Below are 21,017 nucleotides of genomic sequence, written 5' to 3'. Positions count from 1 at the left end.
ATTGTGTTTTGGCTCGGATGCCGACGTAAGCCCAGTGATTGGCAGTCGGGCTCCACGTTTGCCCCTTTGAGTGCGTTTTGGTTCGGATGCCGACGTAATTCCATCCAGTGGTTGTCGGGCTCCATGTTTGCCACCCTTGCATGTTTGTGTTGTTTTGTGTTGTTTGGCGCGCGTAAGCCGAACTACAGTGGCTCTGATTCTTGTTCCAGACAAGATATGTAGGCATAAGGTGCGACGCCTTATCGAGCCCGTTTCTCTTAACCCCACCTGCGTTCCCTGTGTGTGTGTGTGATGTTTAGCAACCTTTTCTTTATTTTAGAACGTGGATCCCTAGGAGTACCTAGGACGTGAGGGGTGCTAATACCTTCCCCTTGCGTAACCGACTCCCGAACCCATTCTCTTGGTCGCGAGACCATGTCTTTCCAGGTTTCTCTGAGCGTTTCCTTTCCCTATCTTGGGATAAATAACGTTTAGTGGCGGCTCTGTGTGTTTTTATTTTGAGTCTCGCCGGTTGATTTTTCGCAGGATGCGACAGCTGGCGACTCTGCTGGGGACTTGCGATGTAGACCTATGCTGGTCCATCGTCCCTAAGCGAGTCCTTCCTAGCGTTCTAGGATTAGTTTAGGTTGCTTGTTTGTGTTATTTATTGCATTTATTATTCTAACCAGTATCTATATTTGCATAAATGTCTGCATGCATCATACTATCATGTTGTTGCCGTCCTCTTTGCAGGTGGTTCCTCTGTGTGGGGTGGGTGTTCTGAGTGGGGCTAAAACCCAGGCCCGAGTATACACCTAGGATTAGTGTGGTCTCATGTCGCCTCTTTCATGTTAAGTCAACATGTGCCTGGCGGCGTGATGTACCACAAGCCGGACGAGGCTCATTTGGTAGTGCTCATCTCTGTGGATATTCCGCTTTGTTTGAGTTACTCCATCTGAGTTGTTGACTCTGGTGACCGATCTTTTCCCGGATTTTTGGTTTAGACGATCTTAAGGGAGCTACAATGGCACACCCGAAAGGGCAAACCCATTGAGTATCTCTGCCCGATTGTCGAGACTATTATCCGCCTTAGGATGACCTGATTAGAATTTACCTGTGAGGGGAGGGTGATTCTTTCAGATGCATGTTCAGATGCATATTCAGATGGTGACTTTTTGATCTGTGATTCAGAGTCCTATTTATAAGTTGGATTTATGGCCGTTTATTTCTGAGACGCCGGAGTGCTGTCCGTGATTTATCAGTGGGGATCCATTTATTTCAGGATTCCCCGGGCCGAGTTATTTATCAGTGGGGATCCGTTTATTTCAGGATTCCCCGGGCCGTTTCAGATGATTGTGGGTGTCTGCTCAGAGACTGACAGTGATGATGATGATGTATCTGTCTTCCGTTTATTTCGGAACCCGTGGGTCAGATTGGTTACATTTCTCCTCAGATGGTAATGATCAGTCCAGAGGCCAGATTCAGTACAGAGGATCAGATGACTTGGAGGATGGCCCAATGCATTGCATACATCTGCATCATTCTCATTTTGCATTCATCTACATCGAACCTATGTCTAGCCATGTGGGGAGTACTATTGATTGAGAATCTGGTTGAGAGACATCTTGAATTTCAGAATGTGGATGTCAAAATATTATCTGTCTCGATGAAACCAGGATCGAAGAGACAAAGTGTTCCTCGTATGGATAGACGTTGCATTCATGCATATTAACCTGTTTGCTGTTTTGCAGGAATCATTGCTCGCGCTCGTAGAGTCATCCCTTTGCACTCAACCCGTCCTCACAGATACTACGCCAGGCGCAATACTCCCAGACTGATGGATCCTCCCAACGCTGACATCCTCGAGCTGAAAGAGAAGATGGGAGAGCTGATTCATGTCATGCAAGAGTTCGCCTTGGGGCAGAAAGTAATTGCCGAAAAGGTGGAGAGGATTGAAGACTGGCTGAAGATGGGGAACATGCAAGGAAACGCTTCGTCATCTGGACCGAAGAAATTCTTTGGTAATGACCAGCGCAAGGATGGGGGTAATACCAGTGCGGTCTACGCTCAGAGAGGACCCAGTAGGGATCGTTACTTCCAGCACACCGCTGCGGTAACTATTCCTGCTGACAATCAGCCTGCACAACAGCAACAGCAACGTCAGCCATTTCAGCAGAGGTCTCAGAGGGCAGGATATCCAGTCAGGAGGAGGATGAGTGATCGGCATTTTGACAGGCCGCCTGTGACATACTCTGTCCTATTGAAAAAGTTGAAGGATCTAGGGCTGGTACAGTTGAGGACTTTGGCACCTATGGGACCTGATCAAAGGCCAGCCAATTTTGATGAAAATGTCAAATGTGAATTCCATTCGGGTGCTCCCGGGCACAGTGTAGAGGGCTGTAGAGCATTCAAGAATGTCGTCCAGGACCTGGTAGACTCCAAAGCTATCAATTTTGCGCCATCACCGAATGTTAATGCTAATCCCATGCCGGTACATGGTCAAGCGACGGTGAGTGCAATTGCTGAAGATGCAGATTACACCTGTGCAGTGGGTGGAGAGACCAACAGTGACTGCAAGCTGGATGGTTGGGTAAAACCGTGTGCACCAGGGCAGCAAATCCAGAACTGGAAGGCTTAAAGAGATCAGCACTGACACTCGTCCGGAAGAGTAGCATTTCTTGTTTTCAGTTTATTTGCATGAAAGCCATATGTGTTGCCCGACACGTAATGGTTCATTGTAAGGGCCACCTCATGTTTAAATTTGCATTTTCTGCATCATTAATAAATGGATGTTTTTCAGTCAAAAAGCGGTGTTCCCTGTTTTTCATTTATTTTTGCAGTTTAAAAACAAATAAAAATGGCAATGTTTATTTTCATTTTTTCTCCTTTTTTGATTTGTCTCGTTCCGAATGCAAAAAAATAATTCTCCGGATCTCGACGATAACAATTTGGTTACACCTCATATGACTTCGACAAACCGATCTATCTTGCTGAAGAAGAAGACGAAGAGGATTGTGATCTGCTGGGAGATTAGCCAGGTTGTTGAAACAAGAGGAGAAGGTGATTCAGCCGCTTGAGGAGTGAGTTGAGATTGTTATTCCACGCACCGCCGAGGTCAGGAAGGAAAGGAGAATTCAGGCCGTTTCAGAGGCAAGTTGAAAGCAGAATGGTAGCCCTGTTGAAAGAGCATGTGAATGTTTCAACCTGGTCATGTCAGGATATGCCAGAGTCGAACACCGATATCGTTGCTTACACGCTACCATGGAGAGAAGACCGTCCTCTAAAGAAGCAGAACGCCAGTGCCTGTATCAGAGAGTCATGGTGACTTTGTTTCATGATATGATTCATCATGAAATCGAATGCTATGACATGATAGCAAAGTCCCAAACAGAAGAGGGGCATTTGGTAGATCTGGCCAAGTTGGTTAACTGGTTGAGACAATTCAAACTGAGGTTGAATTCGAGTAAGTGCACTATCAGAGTGTGGTCCGGTAAATCGTTGGGGTTCATTATAAGTGTCAGAGAGGAATCGAGGTTGCTCCTGCTTAAAAAAAAAAAAAAAAAAAAAAAAAAAAAAAAATGCCTGAACCGAGAATGGAAAGAGAGGTTTGTGGTTTCCTAGATAGATTGAACTACCTGTCATGGTTCACATCTCATCTAACGGCCACGGGCGAACCTATATTCAAGTTATTGAAAAAAAAAAAAATCGAACGGTCAGGTGAAATAATGATTGCCAAGGGGCATTGAAAATAAAAGAATAAGTTGCAGGAACCTCTGATTCCGATGCCTCCCATGGAAGGAACGATTGTTAATCTGTACTTGACGGCCTTCGAGGGGTCTACGAGGTGAAGTGGGTCAGCATGGCGCGTCTTGTCGAAAAGAGCATGCAATTTACCTGAGCAAAAAGTTTACCGACTGTGAAACAGTACATTCACTGTTCGAGGAAACTTGATGTACTTTGGCATAGGCTGCTCGCCGACTGAGACAGTATATGCTGGTTCATACCACTTTGTGGATTTCCGAGATGGATCCGATCAAGTATGGGTTTGAGAATCCAGCATTGACCGGACGGGTTGTGAGAGTGCAAAAGAATATTGACTGATCAATATACTCTCAGAAAGCAATCAAGGGGTGTATTGCCTGATTACATCGCTCCGCAACCCATGGTGGGTTATCAACCGAGGAGGTTTGAGTTCCCTGATGAGGACATCTCGAGGTGCTCCAATCGAAAGATTGAGAGTAACCGATCCCGGAGGAGGGGCCTGACCCCGAATCCGAACGGATTCTGATGTCTGATGGGGAGGTTAAGGTGAATAAGCTTTTGTTGCCCGGATAACGTTTGAATGCACCGACAGTGTGATTGAGTAGGAAACTAGTATCCTGAGTATTGAACCTCGGTGCGCCTACTGGGGCAAAGCTTTTCTCATTGGTATATGGAATGGAGGCTGTGTTACCGGTTGAGGTTCAGATTCCCTCTTTGAGAGTCCTGATGGACGTGGAATTGCAAGAGGCTGAATGGGTAAGGACCCGGTGCGAAGAGTTGAGCCTGATAAAGGAAATGAGGCTAGCGGCCATCTGTCATGGGCAATTGTACCAGCAAAGGATGAAGCGTGCTTTTGACAAGAAGGTGCGACCTCGGGTGTATCACGTAGGTGATATGGTGTTGAAAAGGATCCTTCCTCCTCAGAACGATCGAAGGGGCAAATGAACACCGAATTATGAAGGTCCATTCGTGGTCAAGAAGGTTTTCTCTGGTGGAGCCTTGTTGTTAACGACCATGGATGGCGAGGATTTTCCATCCCCTGTGAATGCGGACGCAGTTAAAAAATACTTCGTATAAATTGACCCGCTGGACGAAAAGAATAAAATAGTCCAGACAAAAATGGGCATCCCGGCGAACCAAAAACAGAAAGAAAGGTTCGGGCAAAAATTAGGGATAAAAATGAAAATTGTACACCCGGCAAGTCGAAAACCTGAAAGGGCGACTTGGGCAAAAAGGGGTATCCCGGTGGACTGAAAACCCGAAAGGGCGGTCCAGGCAAAAGAGGGATTGAAACGAACAACTGCGTCTAGCATGATCGTTTGCGCTTTGGTTAAAGCATCATGGATAATACCCTGTAGGGATCAGTCGGAAACGTCTTGTTCAGAAGGCAGAAAGCATGGAGAGTCTGAGGACATATGGGGTGTAACCGAGTTGGAACTCGATGAGATCACATCACGGGTTTCACATTGCCATTAGGATAGATTTTTCCTTTCGTGCAATTACCTCTTTTCAGGAATTGCTTCCTTTGTATTGCTCATTTGAGCCACACACTTTTTCCATCAATAAAATGCATATTCAGTCAAATAATTTTGTTTTTGTTTTTCATTACCGCTTTGATTGCAAAAACATCCAGAAATTTTTGATAAAGAATCTTTGCATTTTAAGACATACAGGTACCTTCCAATGCATGTTTATAAGATTGAAGGCTTGAAATCTTATTTGGAAGGTTGAGTGACCCAAGTGTTGAAATCTTGACACGCCTGGGGCACGGTTTTATCTGATGATCTGTTTTGCAGGAACTGTTGGATATTTTCACTCACTTGCAGGTTGTGATGTGGAAGCTTTGTAACAGATCCCCAGAGAGTTCGCTCAGGGACGAATGTAGGGGTGACGGAGAAGACGTTGAGACGTACGATGATCCTTGATGATAATCAAGAAGACTCTTCAAAGTCGGAAGATTGGAAAGTCTGTAGAAATTCCCCGCAGAGTCCGGTCAGGGACGAGTGCATGAAGAAGGAACGGAGAGACGATGAGACGTCCGACGATCTTTGAAATTAAACAAGAAGACTCTTCAAAGTCGGAGAATTGAAATTTCTGTATAACTCCCAGGAGTACGTCTCTCGTCGAGCGCGGAGCGACTTGGAATACAAGATGATGGAGCAGAAAAGGTCCAGACGAGTCTGGGAATTCTCAAAAGTGGAAAGCTGATACGAGATTGGGAGGTGGATACTGTGGTTCGATGCGTCGATGGGTGTTCTATACCAACTTTTCTCATTTTCCAGCTAGGTCCCCGAGCAGAATCAGAGGGCCAACTCCCCCAGCAGATCCAAGGTCTGTGAATTCCCCAGCCGAGTTAAGATGGTTATCCCCGGCAGGTTCAAAATGGCGTTTCCTCAGCAGCCGGGCCAGAAGGTTGCTACTCCCCGAGTGGAGCGGGTTTCAATGAAATATATCTCCAACAGTGTTCATTCTACCACTGGATTGAACGAGTTTCCGTAGCAGACGGATATCTGCATCCCCAGCCGAGGGTATCCTACATGTGGATTGATTGGGTCCTCCCCAGCGGAGTAGTTGTCGTTCCCCTAGCAGGGTCTGGATGGTATTCCCCCAGCAGGTTGAAGATTGCTCATTTCCCCAGCGGGAGTATCTGTGAGGGTTCCCAAAGCAGAGTTGGGATCTATATCCTCAGCAAGTCAAAGACTGTATTCCCACAGAGTGCAGTGAAGGATCTGTATCCCCAGCATGTCCTCGAGAGGGTGGGGTGCAAAGGAGGTATTCCCCAGCATGTCCTCGAGAGGGTTGGGTGCAAAGGATCTGTATCCCCAGCAAGGGTTGTCTATTTCCTAGCAGCAGTGCTATCCCCGGCAGGGTGGAAATCGGAGCAGTGGCGAGTTCCTCAGCAGAGAGTCTCGTATTCCCCAGAAAATTCCCTTGAGGGGGATATTTTTATGCATTCATCATGTAGAATAAGCATAGCATATTGCATAGAAAAATAAATAATCGCGTAACATTTCCATAATTATGGAGCATTACGCAGAAAAATCAATCATGCATCATATTGCACGCATAAGCTGGTCTCAAGCCGTGGTTACTGTTTGAGAAGTGGTTTTTGCCAGATAGCGAAGGTGTTATTCAGAGGAGTTTTAGCCTCAGGATTCGATCAAAGATTCCCCAGTAGTGCGATACTGGAGGGTACTTTTTCCGTCGGGCGGAGATGGAAAAGGGATGTATTCAACGCAACCCAAACTGTGGTTACCGCTTGAAGATTTGGGGTTCACCAAAGGTGAAGATGTTACTCTGAGGAGATTAGCAGCACAGCGTCAGATCAGCAATGTTCCCCAGTAGTGCGATATTGGAGGAAATGTTCCCGTCGGACAGAGATGGGGATACAGTCAGAAGACGTTACGCGATCAGCGCGATTCAAGCCGTGATTACCGCTTGAGGTTTGGTTTTGTCTGACAGCGAAGACGATGCTCCGAGGAGTTCAGCATTGTGAGTTTGGAACCACCGTTTCTTCCCAGACATCAGTAAGTGTTTGGTCGATCATTGTTTGATGTCTGTCCGCATCATTGTTTGATGTCTGTCCGCATCATTGTTTGATGTCTGTCCACATCATTGTTTGATGTCTGTCCGCATCATTGTTTGATGTCTGTCCGCATCATTGTTTGATGTCTGTCCGCATCATTGTTTGATGTCTGTCCGCATCATTGTTTGATGTCTGTCCGCATCATTGTTTGATGTCTGTCCGCATCATTGTTTGATGTCTGTCCGCATCATTGTTTGATGTCTGTCCGCATCATTGTTTGATGTTTGTCCGCATCATTGTTTGATGTCATGTAAACATCGAGTTTCCTCCCGGTCATTGGTTAATGTCTGGTCGAGCTTTTTTTGGTGTCAGTAAACATCATCGTCCGATGTTCAGTAAACGTCGAGTTTCTTCCCAGTCATCAGTCAGTGTCCGGTTGAAGGTGTACCCTCTGACGTGTTGCCCTTAGAGTGGTGATTAGTGAAGTTTCCGACTATCAGATTGAAGCACTTATGGTATTCAGGCCAGTTTTTCGGAGTTCAGACCGAAGTGGTTTTCGGACCAGGTAGAAGAAGAGAAAATTTTCGGGGTTCAAGAAAAGCATAAAAAGAAGAGATGATAATCCCGAGCGGATGTGTGGTGATCAGACCATGGTTGTCCCTGTGTTACCATTTATTTTGGTATCCAGGTCGACGTTGTTCAGAGTTTGTTTCTTCGCCGATGCTGACAGGCGCTGTTAATTATTCATCCCATCAGAGTGCAAATTGTTCGTCTGTTCTTGGTATTCAATCACTCTTCATCCTGATCATCCGAAAGCCGAGGCTATTTCGTATCGACAGGTTCACAGTGGATTGAATAGGGGCAGCTGTAACACCTCAAAATTTGCCCTCCTCTCTTGGGACCAGCATTAACATATTTGCATATCATTTTATGACATTAGGCATTTCATATTGCATAGCATGTGGTTACATTGTGCAAGTCATCCTCCCAAGTCTTGATCAGAAGATGAGGAAGTCAGGAAGTGCAAGCCTAGGGTTTATTGATTGATCATGGCCATCTGAGGATTGGGCTGTGAATTAGGGTTTCATGATTTTCAAGGGTATTGGTCTTCATCTTGATTGAATTGATACATCATCATCATCATGGTTGGGTGTCATCAAGAGATTGGAGAAGATTCCTTGAGATTAGGGTTTTGACCACCGGTCAACCCTAATCAGTTGCATTGCCAGTCTAGGCTGGATCAGGAGATGAGGTTTCTGATGATTATGGGGTTCATTCTATGATAATATTGTGCTTATTGAGGCTAGGGTTGCACCCTTGAGTCATTTCAGTTGGAGATTGGGGTTAAAATTGATCTATGCATTGCCAGATTCATCTATCAGATGAAAAGTCAACTGTGGTCAACTGTACATGATCTGATGAATTTGGAGGTGAAAATGAGTTGGATACACTTAATTCATGTTGGAACAAGTGTTAAATGACATCTCAAAGCTTAAGAATGAAGAAAATCAAGTCAGGACAAAAACTGCCAAAAATAGAAAGTGACTTGTAATTGAAGTTTCCAAAAATGGAAAGTTTTGGACCTCAAAGCCACGTGTCCAAGGAAGCTTCAAATGAAAAATTGTTCAACATGAAAGTTGTAGGTCTTGTTCTCACCTTTCCAAAAAGTCCAAGAACTTGAAAATCCCATGTATGGTTGGAAAGTTATGGCTCAGTGAAATTCAAAAATGACCCGTAATCAGGAGGCCATAATTTCCACATGCTTTGTCCAAATTGCAAGTTCTTTATATGCACAAACTCCATTTGACATGTACTTTGAGGGTGCATAATTGGATTTTTCCAAAAGTGGTCAAGGCAAAAAGTCACTTTTCAACTGGACAGCTGAATTGGACCAGGGGCAAAATTGTCCAACTCTCAAAATAATTGGAATTTTTGAATGGGACTTTTTCCTACACCTCATAAATGGAATTTAGAGTGTGTTGGAATCATCATTTCTTGCATAGGCCTTGTAAATTGAGATTTGGCTTGAAAAATGCAATGGATAAAAATGGACAAATGGTGTCACATGGTGATTTTGAGATTTACACATCCAATGAGCATAAGGCAAGTTTCTACAGCTCACATATGACAATTGGAAGGTGTATGTGCTGTCAAAACATGTGGCATGAGCTGTCATGATGTATTTACCACTTTTACCCCTCACTTGAAATTAACCATTTTCACTTAACACTCCAATTTGGTTAATTGATGGATTAAGCATGGATTAAGAACACATATATAAGCATAATCACTCCATAATCATAACAGAAAATCATTCATCCCAAGGTTGGATCTGAAAACCTCTCACATTCTCTCAAATTCATCAAAATCTCAAGAACACTCCAAAAACCAAAATCCATCAATCTTCCTCAAATCTCAACCAATCTTCGAGATTTCTTTTGCATTCAACTCCTATAATCATCCTCTAGATCTGTTTTGATAGTTTGGAAAGAAAGGAATACGAAATCGTGGCTGTCAAAGAAGCATCATCCATGGTGAAATGATGAATTCGCGCGCTAGAAGCTCTTGCAATCGCATCTAACCGTTCCATTCGTCTTCCTCATCATCTTACTGCAACTGTTTGAAGGAATTAAAGCTCAAGAACAACGAAATCACCGCTGCCATTACAGGTTTGAGAAATTTCGAATCTCATGCTTTGCCAAATTGTTATATGCATTCTATAGTTCACTTCATGTAGAGTATGATGATGCTTGTGGTTTAGCAAATGGTTAACTATAGGAGAAGAAATCTTGAATTGAATTTTCGTGTTCAAACCCTAACGCGATCGATTCATGAGTTATAGCAACATTTAGACGAAATTAGGTTGATATTCAGGATCCTCGTGTTGAGACGGTTTCAACGAGTGCTCGTTTGCTAATTTTGGTGAACTTTCGTTGTTCTTCGTATTTGTGCCATTTCTGGAAATCCTGGGAAGAAGACGATGAAATTTTAGAAAATTACTGTTCAATCCAGATTTCCATTTGAAAATTTGAATGAAGCGTTTCCCGCTCCCGCCTAATCTATTTACAAATCTGCCACTGTAGTTTTAATTTAATTATAATTAATTCTTAAAAAATTCATAAAATCATTAACACATGAAATAATTCATAAAAAATTGTAGAAAAAATCAGAAAAATATGAGAATTTTTCCTTTGACTTCCTTGTTGACTGTAGATTATTTTTGACCTATTGGTCAAAGTTGTGCATGGTATAATTATTGTTTGACTTAGGCTTGTCTCACATGTACTCATATTTGATACATTCTACCATTTTGTTCATAAAATGCACATGCTTGCAAATAAATTCTTGAAAATTTTTGTGATGATTGTGGACTCATTGATGCTCATTTCCATATAAATTTCATGAATTTTTGATACCTGGTCAATGAGCAGCAAATTCTGGAACTTAGGTGTGACAATTTGTGTCACACCTCATTATGTCAACTTGCTGGATTTTTTTGAGTGACCTATACTTGTTGGATTAATGTGAAATTTTGCATGATGGTTGATTAACATGTTAAGATGCTGTATGAATTTTTGTGGAATTTTACATTGCATTTTCAATTTGATTGTGATTTTTCATTTTTGTTGGTCAATTGTGCAAGCTTGTTTGACATAGGTTGGTAGATTGAATGAGAAATGCTCATATGGTATTGGATTGTCATGAAATTTGATATTCTTGTAGTAGACACATAATGTGACATCCCTGTTTTGGTCTCACTCATTTCTTTTTTGTTTTCATTGAGTTATGAATTTTGAAGTGAGTTCATGTGTTGATGTTGTGATTTGGAGCCTATTATGTGTCTGTTTTTGTTGATTTTCATTGACATGGTTCCATTTGCCCAATTGAGCTCAAATTTGACATGGTAGACCTTAATTATCCCCTGTTTAGGTGTAATTAATTTGAGAATTTTTGGATGTGTCTTGGTATGGATTTGAATGCAGTACTTCTGTTTGTATGTTTGATGCTCCATTTGACTTAATGTGAATTGTTTTGAGCATAATATGAGCATAATGAATGATCTAAACATGAGACCAATGATGTTTGCTCTTGTTTGACTTTAATTTGAGATTGGTTTGTGAATGCCTTGCTGTTTAGGGATTTTTTCTTGCTTTGGACCCTAGGCTTGGCCTAGTGGTCTAGTTACTAATATTTGCTTGATTTTTCAGGATCAAAAGCATCATGTACATGGAGAATGATACAAGTTGATTTTAATTGATGTTGTGGATGTTTGTACACTAACATAACATTGTTTTGTAGGTGTTGGAGCTTGGGCTTAAGCCTTGAGCTTGCTTTGTGTTGTATTGTTTAAACTGTTTGTTTGCTGTATAGTTTTGTCTGTCTGAGTACTAACTGTGTTGGATTGTTTCCAGGTACTTTAGTTGCTCAGTTCCTTGTGAACTTTTGCTTTGCGTTGCTTAAGCAACTTGCATTGAGGTAAGTCCTCTTGACTTCATGTAGTCTGGAGACCCGGCTGTTACCGGGCCGGGCAAATAAATGTCTGAAGTCCTCCTTAAGAGGCAATGATTGTGTTTGTTTATTTTTAAGCCCAAGCAGGTGAAAGTCCTTCAAGTAAGGCAATTGGTGGAAGGTAGGGACAAGCAACCTGTCCCCCACTATTCAGTTGAGTCTTCTCCTTGCTCCCATTACGTGGTTGTAGCATTGAGATCAAAAGCCCAAGATCTGTTGTGTCAGAGTCATCGAGTATAGAAGGGTTCCCCTATTCTGGACCCATGCTCATTTGTCAGCTCTCCCTGGTTAGGGATAAGAGCCGTGAGGTCTGATCCTCACTTCATCCCATCATCTGCTTCACCTTAGCCTCGTAATGGCAAGGTTAAGAGCAAACACAGCCTGTACAGACGATTGCTTAGGCAGTCAAACCTGATTGATTGAGCCCCCTTGTTTGGCTATAGTGCGTGTTATGTGGATATCTGATTGACATGCTTGTTTGAGATACCTGTTCTCATTTGATGATATATGATTGTATGCTTGTGTGCTAGCTTCTTTCCTGGTTAGGTTAGTTTGCTTATGCAAGTAGGATAGAAAACTGAACTTAGGGTTAACGATGCATGACAACATTAGGCTCGAGTCTCAGCTCCCTAGTCGTGTATCTTTCCCCGGTTTCTGGTTAGCAATTTAGTCCCTTTCAGGGGAACTACATCGCCCTGATCCTTGTTCCAGACAAGGTATGTAGGCAGGTGGTCGTGCGAGACCACTCCGGGCAACCTTTTTCTTTTTTTTGCGTGTGTTTACTTGTTATCTGATTGTGTTTTGGCTCGGATGCCGACGTAAGCCCAGTGATTGGCAGTCGGGCTCCACGTTTGCCCCTTTGAGTGCGTTTTGGTTCGGATGCCGACGTAATTCCATCCAGTGGTTGTCGGGCTCCATGTTTGCCACCCTTGCATGTTTGTGTTGTTTTGTGTTGTTTGGCGCGCGTAAGCCGAACTACAGTGGCTCTGATTCTTGTTCCAGACAAGATATGTAGGCATAAGGTGCGACGCCTTATCGAGCCCGTTTCTCTTAACCCCACCTGCGTTCCCTGTGTGTGTGTGTGATGTTTAGCAACCTTTTCTTTATTTTAGAACGTGGATCCCTAGGAGTACCTAGGACGTGAGGGGTGCTAATACCTTCCCCTTGCGTAACCGACTCCCGAACCCATTCTCTTGGTCGCGAGACCATGTCTTTCCAGGTTTCTCTGAGCGTTTCCTTTCCCTATCTTGGGATAAATAACGTTTAGTGGCGGCTCTGTGTGTTTTATTTTTAGGCTCGCCGGTTGATTTTTCGCAGGATGCGACACATACAAAGACTATGCAAGAAGATTGTTGACTTTCTTCACCAAGGTTGAGTTGCATCACATTCCTCGGGATGAGAATCAGATGGCGGATGCTCTAGCTACGTTGTCTTCAATGTATCAAGTGGGTTTTCCAAACGAAGTACCCAGAATTGTGATCAAGCGACTTGATAGACCAGCACATGTGTTTACAGCTGAGGCCAGTTTTGATGATAAACCATGGTACCACGATATCAAGCATTTCCTTCAGACTCAGGAGTATCCTCTTGGAGCAACAGAAAAAGATAAAAAGACTTTGAGAAGATTGTCAGGCAGTTTCTTCCTTAATCAGAATGTGCTCTATAAGAGGAATTATGACATGGTCTTACTCAGATGTGTTGACAAAAAGGAAGCAGAAATGTTGATGAAAGAAGTTCACGAAGGGTCCTTTGGTACTCATGCAAACGGCCACTCTATGTCAAGAAAGATGTTGAGAGCTGGTTACTACTGGTTGACCATGGAATCAGATTGCTGCAAATTTGTAAAGAAGTGTCACAAATGTCAGATCTACGCTGATAAGGTTCATGTACCACCAACCTTTTTGAATGTGATTTCTGCTCCTTGGCCATTCTCAATGTGGGGCATTGACATGATCGGTATGATTGAACCCAAAGCTTCCAACGGACACCGTTTCATTCTCGTGGCAATTGATTATTTCACCAAATGGGTGGAAGCAGCTTCGTATGCAAAGGTGACAAAGCAAGTGGTGGTCAGATTCATCAAAAATAATCTCATTTGCCGATATGGCATTCCAAACAAGATCATCACTGACAATGGCTCCAATCTGAACAACAAAATGATGGATGAATTATGTGAAAGTTTCAGGATCGAGCATCACAACTCTTCTCCTTACCGTCCCAAGATGAATGGGGCAGTTGAAGCTGCAAATAAGAATATCAAGAAGATCATTCAAAAGATGGTTGTTACCTATAAAGATTGGCATGAAATGCTGCCTTTTGCACTACACGGATATAGAACATCAGTCCGTACTTCAACTGGGGCAACCCCATTTTCACTTGTATACGGTATGGAAGCTGTGTTACCGATAGAGGTTGAAATTCCATCAATGAGGATACTAATGGAAACTCAGTTGTTAGAGGTTGAATGGTGCCAAAGCAGATATGATCAGTTGAATTTGATTGAAGAAAAAAGAATGACTGCCTTGTGCCATGGACAGTTATATCAAAAGAGAATGAAGCAGGCATTTGATAGGAAGGTTAAGCCGAGAGAATTCAAAGAGGGTGACCTTGTGCTCAAGAAGATGATACTATTTCACAATGATTCTAGGGGCAAGTGGACTCCTAACTATGAAGGACCCTATGTTGTCAAGAAAGCCTTCTCAGGCGGTGCTTTAATTCTTACAAACATGGAGGGTGAAGAGCTTCCACGTCCCGTGAATACAGATGCAGTCAAGAAATACTTCGCCTAAAAAATGAAAAGAACAGCTCGCTAAGTTGAAAACCCGAAAGGGCGGCTTAGGCAAAAATGAGCGTCTCGGTGGACTGAAAACCTGAAAGGGCGGTCCAAGCAGAAATTAGAGACATAAAAAAACAAAGAGAATATTATCCCGGTAGATTGAAAACCCGAAAGGGCAATCTAGGCAAAAGTTAGGGATTTCAGGCAAGTAACTGCATAACAGAGATAAGATCATTGAAGTATCAGAATATTTTCAACAGTTCTCCAACTTTCTCAAGGCTGCAATACAGGTCAAAAGTGGAAGAGAGAATGATGTCATTGTAGTTCAACGTACCCTTTTTCCACGAAATTACCGTTTTCCAATTTGTAAAGATCCATGGAATCACGCTGTTGGCTGATTACCATCCTATCAAATCAATTTGAGCCTTTCTATATTTCTTGGCACTCTTAATTTTCATTTCAATTTACGAAAGTTCTTTTACTTTGACAGATATGTTTTGAAACAAAAGTTTTGAATTAAAAACAGTTTTTGAAAAATATAAAGATTATTTATTTTGATTTGTGGACATCAATAAAAGGATTGAGACATGTGGTCCCAGTAATTCTGAAATCATGTGATTCCAACTAGACATGTTCATATTACTATCCTTATATGTATATGATGAAAAAATCTCCACAGGTGTCTTGGCAGTAATATTTCTCCAGCAGAGGTTGTGATTCTGGATATCCCCAGCTATGCTTCCTAGTTTTCCTCAAGAGATCATGCAAGAAATATTTCAAGAAGTTTATTCCCTTCACTTGGGGCATGAAGACTCCCCAGTTAATTGATCATGAAGACTCCCCAGTTTAATTGATCATGAAGACTCCTCGGTTAATTGATCATGAAGACTTTGATCCAGGTTTTAAGTTACATATTTGGCCTATGGGATTACTACAGGTATTTCCCCAGTAATTTATTAAGGCGGGATCAGCAATGTCCCCAGCAGAGGATGAGAAGGAAGATTTGATTTTCCTGAGCAGGAGTAATACAGAGGTCTCCATCCCTCAGCGAGTGAAGAAAGTTGATATTCAGAAACTACAGGGAATCTCCTGTTGTTCTCTGTCCATTCAATAGAAGGATATGTCTCCTCCTCAGTAATGTTTTGTAGTAAAAGAAGAGTGTGTTATGCATTTTAAGCAAATTCAAGAATTGCAGGATTTCTCCTGAATTCTCATTTATATTCAAAGGTCAGACATCACTGTTCCCCGGCAGAGTTTCCTAGAGGAAAGATCTCGTAACCAGATATCAGACACCATAATCCCCTGCAGAGTCTTCAGATACAGAAAGTCTCCATGATAATTAAAGCAAAAAAATCAAGGATAGATTTCCCCTATATTCTTATTCCCTGGAAAGATACCACCTATCCCTAGCGGACTTTATCCCCAGCGGAGTCTTCCAGAAGAATAATCCCTTCTGCATTATCAGCAAATTCAAGAATTGCAGGACTTCTCTTACAATATCATCTTATTTCCAGAGGATAACACCTTGTATCCCCAGCGGAGTCCTCAGAAAGGTCCAATCCTCATATACCTCACAAATTCAAGAACCACAGGGAATCTCCTGCATTTTTGAAGTAGAAGGCATCTCCATTCTTCTACGGAATCCTCAGCAGAGACAAACTTTTAAAGAAACCTGGATATGGTGCTCTTGTACCAATTCCCCAGCAAATCTTTGTACTACTCCCTAGCGAGTCTCAGTGCAAATCTCCAGCAAGTCCTTATGCAGCCGTTAACATTTTTAGTTATTCCTAGTTTTGTCTGTCCATCATGCATTCATTACTAAATATTCATGCATATCTATGACATATCATGCTTGCATTCATATGCACCTTGTTTCCTTGTTTATATTGTGGGTTGAGTCAATCTCTCCATATAGAGTATCCTCATAAGCAGCAAAATACCTTTTATTGGTCATGTTCCCCACAAGAGATCTATGCCTCGTGGAAGATGGTTGTTTCAGTTGTAAATCCTGATGAGTTCATTCCTCTTCAGTTGAAGTCTTGTTTGACCGTTTCATTCTAGTTCTATCCTAGTTTGAACCTCGTGTCTCCAGATAAAGCTCAGAAATTGCCAGTAAAAGAAGGCAACAATATAGTCTTTGTGACTCTCATTCAGTAAAACAGACATGACAGATATTGTGTCCAAGTCCTTTATACCTTCACCTTTGAGTTGGTACCCGTTACAAACTTGAGTTACCTACATCCATGAGTGGTAACCTTTGTTATCCCTCGGATAAATTAATTACTATCTCCATCTATGAGTTGATAACATCCTCACAGAAAGTTCCATGGTTCTACCTGCAACTTTGAGCTGGTAGCGTGCTTTCGTCTTTGAGTTTAGCACAAATTCCTTTTGATTCCACCTTCGTCTTTGAGTTGGTGAAGTACCTGCAACTTTGAGCTGGTAATATGCATTCATCTTTGAGTTCGCACATTTTCCTGTGATTCCATCTTCGTCTTTGAGTTGATGGAGTACCTTCATCTATGAGTAGGGTATGTTTGATCCTTGTTGAACTGATAGTGTGCTTTCATCTTTGAGTCTGCACAGATAACTTCTGATTCCATCTTCGTCTTTGAGTTGATGGAGTACCTTCATCTATGAGTTAGGTACATTTTGTCCTTCCACCGTCATCTTTGAGTCGGTAATGATAAACATCTCCAGGAGAATATGTTCTAAATTCTTTTAAACACCTTTGTCAATGAATCGGTGGTTGCCTTCAACTTTGAGTCGGCATTTCTCTGTCTACCTCATCAATGAGTTGGTAGTGTGCATTCAACTGTAAGTCTGCACAATGATCCTTAGATCTGATTCTTCATCTACACCATCATCAATGAGTTGGAATTTGATTTCCCTAGCAGTGTTATTATCAATCTTTTGAAGCTTGCCTTCAACTTTGAGTTGGCATGTCCTGTTTACCTCATCAATGAGTGGGTAGTGAGCTGTCAACCATGAGTTAACGCAGTTCGATTCTTATTATGCCCTTGTTATACCTTCATCCTTGAGTTGGTATTCATCTTTTCTGTTACCTCCATCTTTGAGTTGGTAATGTACTGTCACATCAGTACTCTTGTTATATTGATCTTTTCCCACTTTCATCTATGAGATAGTGATGTATCGTCAACATTGAGTCGATATCTCTTTTCCTCCTATTTTCCATCTATGAATAGGTAGTGAATCTTCCCCAGCTGAGTATTCTCAGTGTTTACCTTCATGCATTGAGTCGGTGTATGTCCTTCCCCAGTAGAGTTTGCACTCCTGTGTCTCTGTGTCTTCTGTCTTTTGCATCATGCATACATGCATTTGCGGTCAAATTTTGTGGCGTTTGTCATATTTAATTACCTTACGCCATTCGATAGCCTCCGGCTATCTGGCCTAAGTTAATTAAATAGGGGCATCTGTCGCACCCCAAAATTTGACTTTGGCTTTGTTGACCATATCCTGATTAATCTCGTTGTCTCGTATTCATCTCAATTTTTTAAACTTCGCATGACAACTGGTTTGATTAGGTTTTGTGTGTTTTCGTTGCTTACCGCGTTGTATTTCGTTGTTTTAGCAAAACCTGGCCGATATCGTTGCCTCGTATTTATCTCGCTTATCTCTTTTGTGCGTGGCATCGCTTCGATTAGGTTTTGTGCATTTTTTTAATTGTTTGTTTGTCGGTATTTTGACTGTATTTCGAATATATTAGAGTTTTCGTATTGTCCGATTATTTGTGATTGTGTTTGTCAGCGTTTTCGTGATGTCGTGTTGATTTTATTATTGCCTAGGGTTGTTTATTTAATTACGTGTTGTGCCGTGTGATTTAATCGAGTCTGTTTGAGTCGTGTTGTTGATTTTACTGGTTTACCGGTTTACTGGTTTATTGGTTTTATCAATTTGTCTGTTTTGCTGTGCAAATTGTCATCGTTTTTATCGCGTTCGTATCGCTCGATTTTATCGTATTTTAATCGTGTGCCGTTTAATATTATTTGTGCTTAATATTAATTGTGTTTAGTTGTTAATTAGTTTATTTAATTAGGATTAATATTATATTAGTTTATTATTATTATTATTATATAATATATAAATTATATTATTAATTTATGTTAGATATTTTTTTAGGTTTTCTATTGTTTAAGTAATCTAAATATATATTATTAATTTATGTTAGATATTTTTTAGGTTTCCTATTGTTTAAGTAATCTAAATATATATTATTAATTTATGTTAGATATTTTTTAGGTTTCTTATTGTTTAAGTAATCTATCTATATATATATATATATATATATAGATGTTGTTAGTAAGAAAAGAAAGGGGTGGATCAGTAAGGAAAAAACGTGTGGTGAGAGAAACAGAGAATTGAAAAGAAATATTTTTCCAAAAGCATTACCATATTTCACTTGTTCTTCATTTTCGGTAACCCAAAATCGTCCCGATTATTCACCGAAACACAAAACCATTTTCATATCTTTGAAGTTCGTTGAGTCCAGGTCACAAATATCCAAGGTTCATTTCATTCCGGCGTCGTTTCACCGATCAAAAGCGACGTTGAAGTCAGGTACTCACGAAGGCAGCCAGCACTGCGTCGGTGACGGTTTCCAGCTTTCGGTCGATCATTTGGACGATCAGAAGTTCATCCTCTTCACACAAGGTAATATTCTTCACTTATCTCTGAAATCGGCAAAGTTCCGGCTTGCCGACATGTGTTTTAATATATATTTATTTATCTAATATATATATATATATATATATATATATATATATATATAGATATATATATATATATATATATTATTTTTGTCTATTATATATCTAAATATATATATATATATATATATATATATATATATATATATATATAATATATATATATATATTATCTTTGTCTATTATATATTATTTGTCTATATATATATATATATATATATATATATATATATATATTATATATATATATATATATATATATATATATATATTATTATTTTGTCTATTATATATATTTGTCTAAATATACATATATATATTTTTGTCTACTATATATTTATTGTCTAAAATATAAATATATATATATATATATATATATATATATATATATATATATATATATATTATATATATATATATATATATATATTACTTTTGTTTACTAAATATTGTTTATCTTTTATTATTATTTTGCATATATGTTTTATTTAAATGTTAGTTAAATTAATTATTTGTTTAAATGTTTATTTTAATTAAATGTTTATTTATATCAAATGTTTATTTTGTCTAAAGTAAATGTTTATATTGTTTTTTTATATTTGTTTATGTTGTTACTAACCGTTTCGTTTCAGTTTCAGCTCGATTAACTCCACTAACTATTCGTAATACTAACTATTCATAGTTAACTGTGTTGTAATAATTTACTTTCTCGCATTTTTTATGTTCTGTATTGTGTGTTTAATCGTATTGTTCACGTTTTATGTTAAAAAATCGAAAAATCCAAAAGAGAAACCCGATGCGATTCCAACGGTCGCCGTTTAAGAAACCCTTTTCACACACTCACAAGCTTACTCTTGGGCTTCCTTATAATGAGCCCATTTATTTATTGTTTCAGGGTTTAGGCTCATTCAAATCTTTTGCCAGCTTTGGCTTTTCAGTTTAAAAACATTTTCAAAAGGACGTGTCAGTCTCGAAGCCTCCCGCCTAGGTCGAGCAAGAGATGGCAAGACACGCCAATCTAAAATCAACAAAACAGACTTTCCCCTTTTCTTTTGGGAGAACTACGTGGATTCTGATTTCTCCATTGCGCCTTGGAGATACGTAGGCATGAAGTCTACGACTTTATCGAGTCCAAAAGCAATAAAATCAAGTTCTTTTCTCATCTCCCCAATCAAACGATCAAAGCGAAAAAAGCAAAGCATTCACATAAACATAAGCAAAAAGGTTCCTGTGGAGTACCACAGATTTAGAGGGTGCTAATACCTTCCCTTTGCATAACCAACCCCCGAACCCGTAACTCTAAAGGGATTTATCGTTATTTTTCCCTTCCTCTTTTTGGATAAAATAAAAGACGGTGGCGACTCTTGCATTTAAAATATTTTTCAAACGGGTTAAGTTCAATCAATACTTAATCTCGTGAAAAATCCCGCCGCGACAGCATGCAAAACGACAAAAGCAGAGTTTAGCATAAAAACCTAATCAGCACGTTTAGAGGGAAAATGATTACAGCTCATTAATGATGTCTAATCCCAACAGTTAGTACACTGCTCGAGGAGATCTCAAGAGATTGTTCCTTGGTTGCTGCTAGACAGCTGTCTAGAAGTTCCAAGGTCAGACGCAAGGTACTCCACATGTTTTCTTTATCTGATCTTCAGGAATACTAAGGGATTGGTTCTTGGAGATTTCTAACTCAGATAACTTCTAACTTGGTAGGAGTATCAGAGTCAGAGGCAGAATC

The sequence above is a fragment of the Lathyrus oleraceus genome, chromosome 3, assembly GCF_024323335.1.
Source record: "Lathyrus oleraceus cultivar Zhongwan6 chromosome 3, CAAS_Psat_ZW6_1.0, whole genome shotgun sequence".
In the NCBI taxonomy this organism is placed as follows: domain Eukaryota; kingdom Viridiplantae; phylum Streptophyta; class Magnoliopsida; order Fabales; family Fabaceae; genus Lathyrus; species Lathyrus oleraceus.
The sequence above is the reverse complement of the archived record's forward strand: the minus strand, read 5'-3'. Positions refer to the sequence as shown.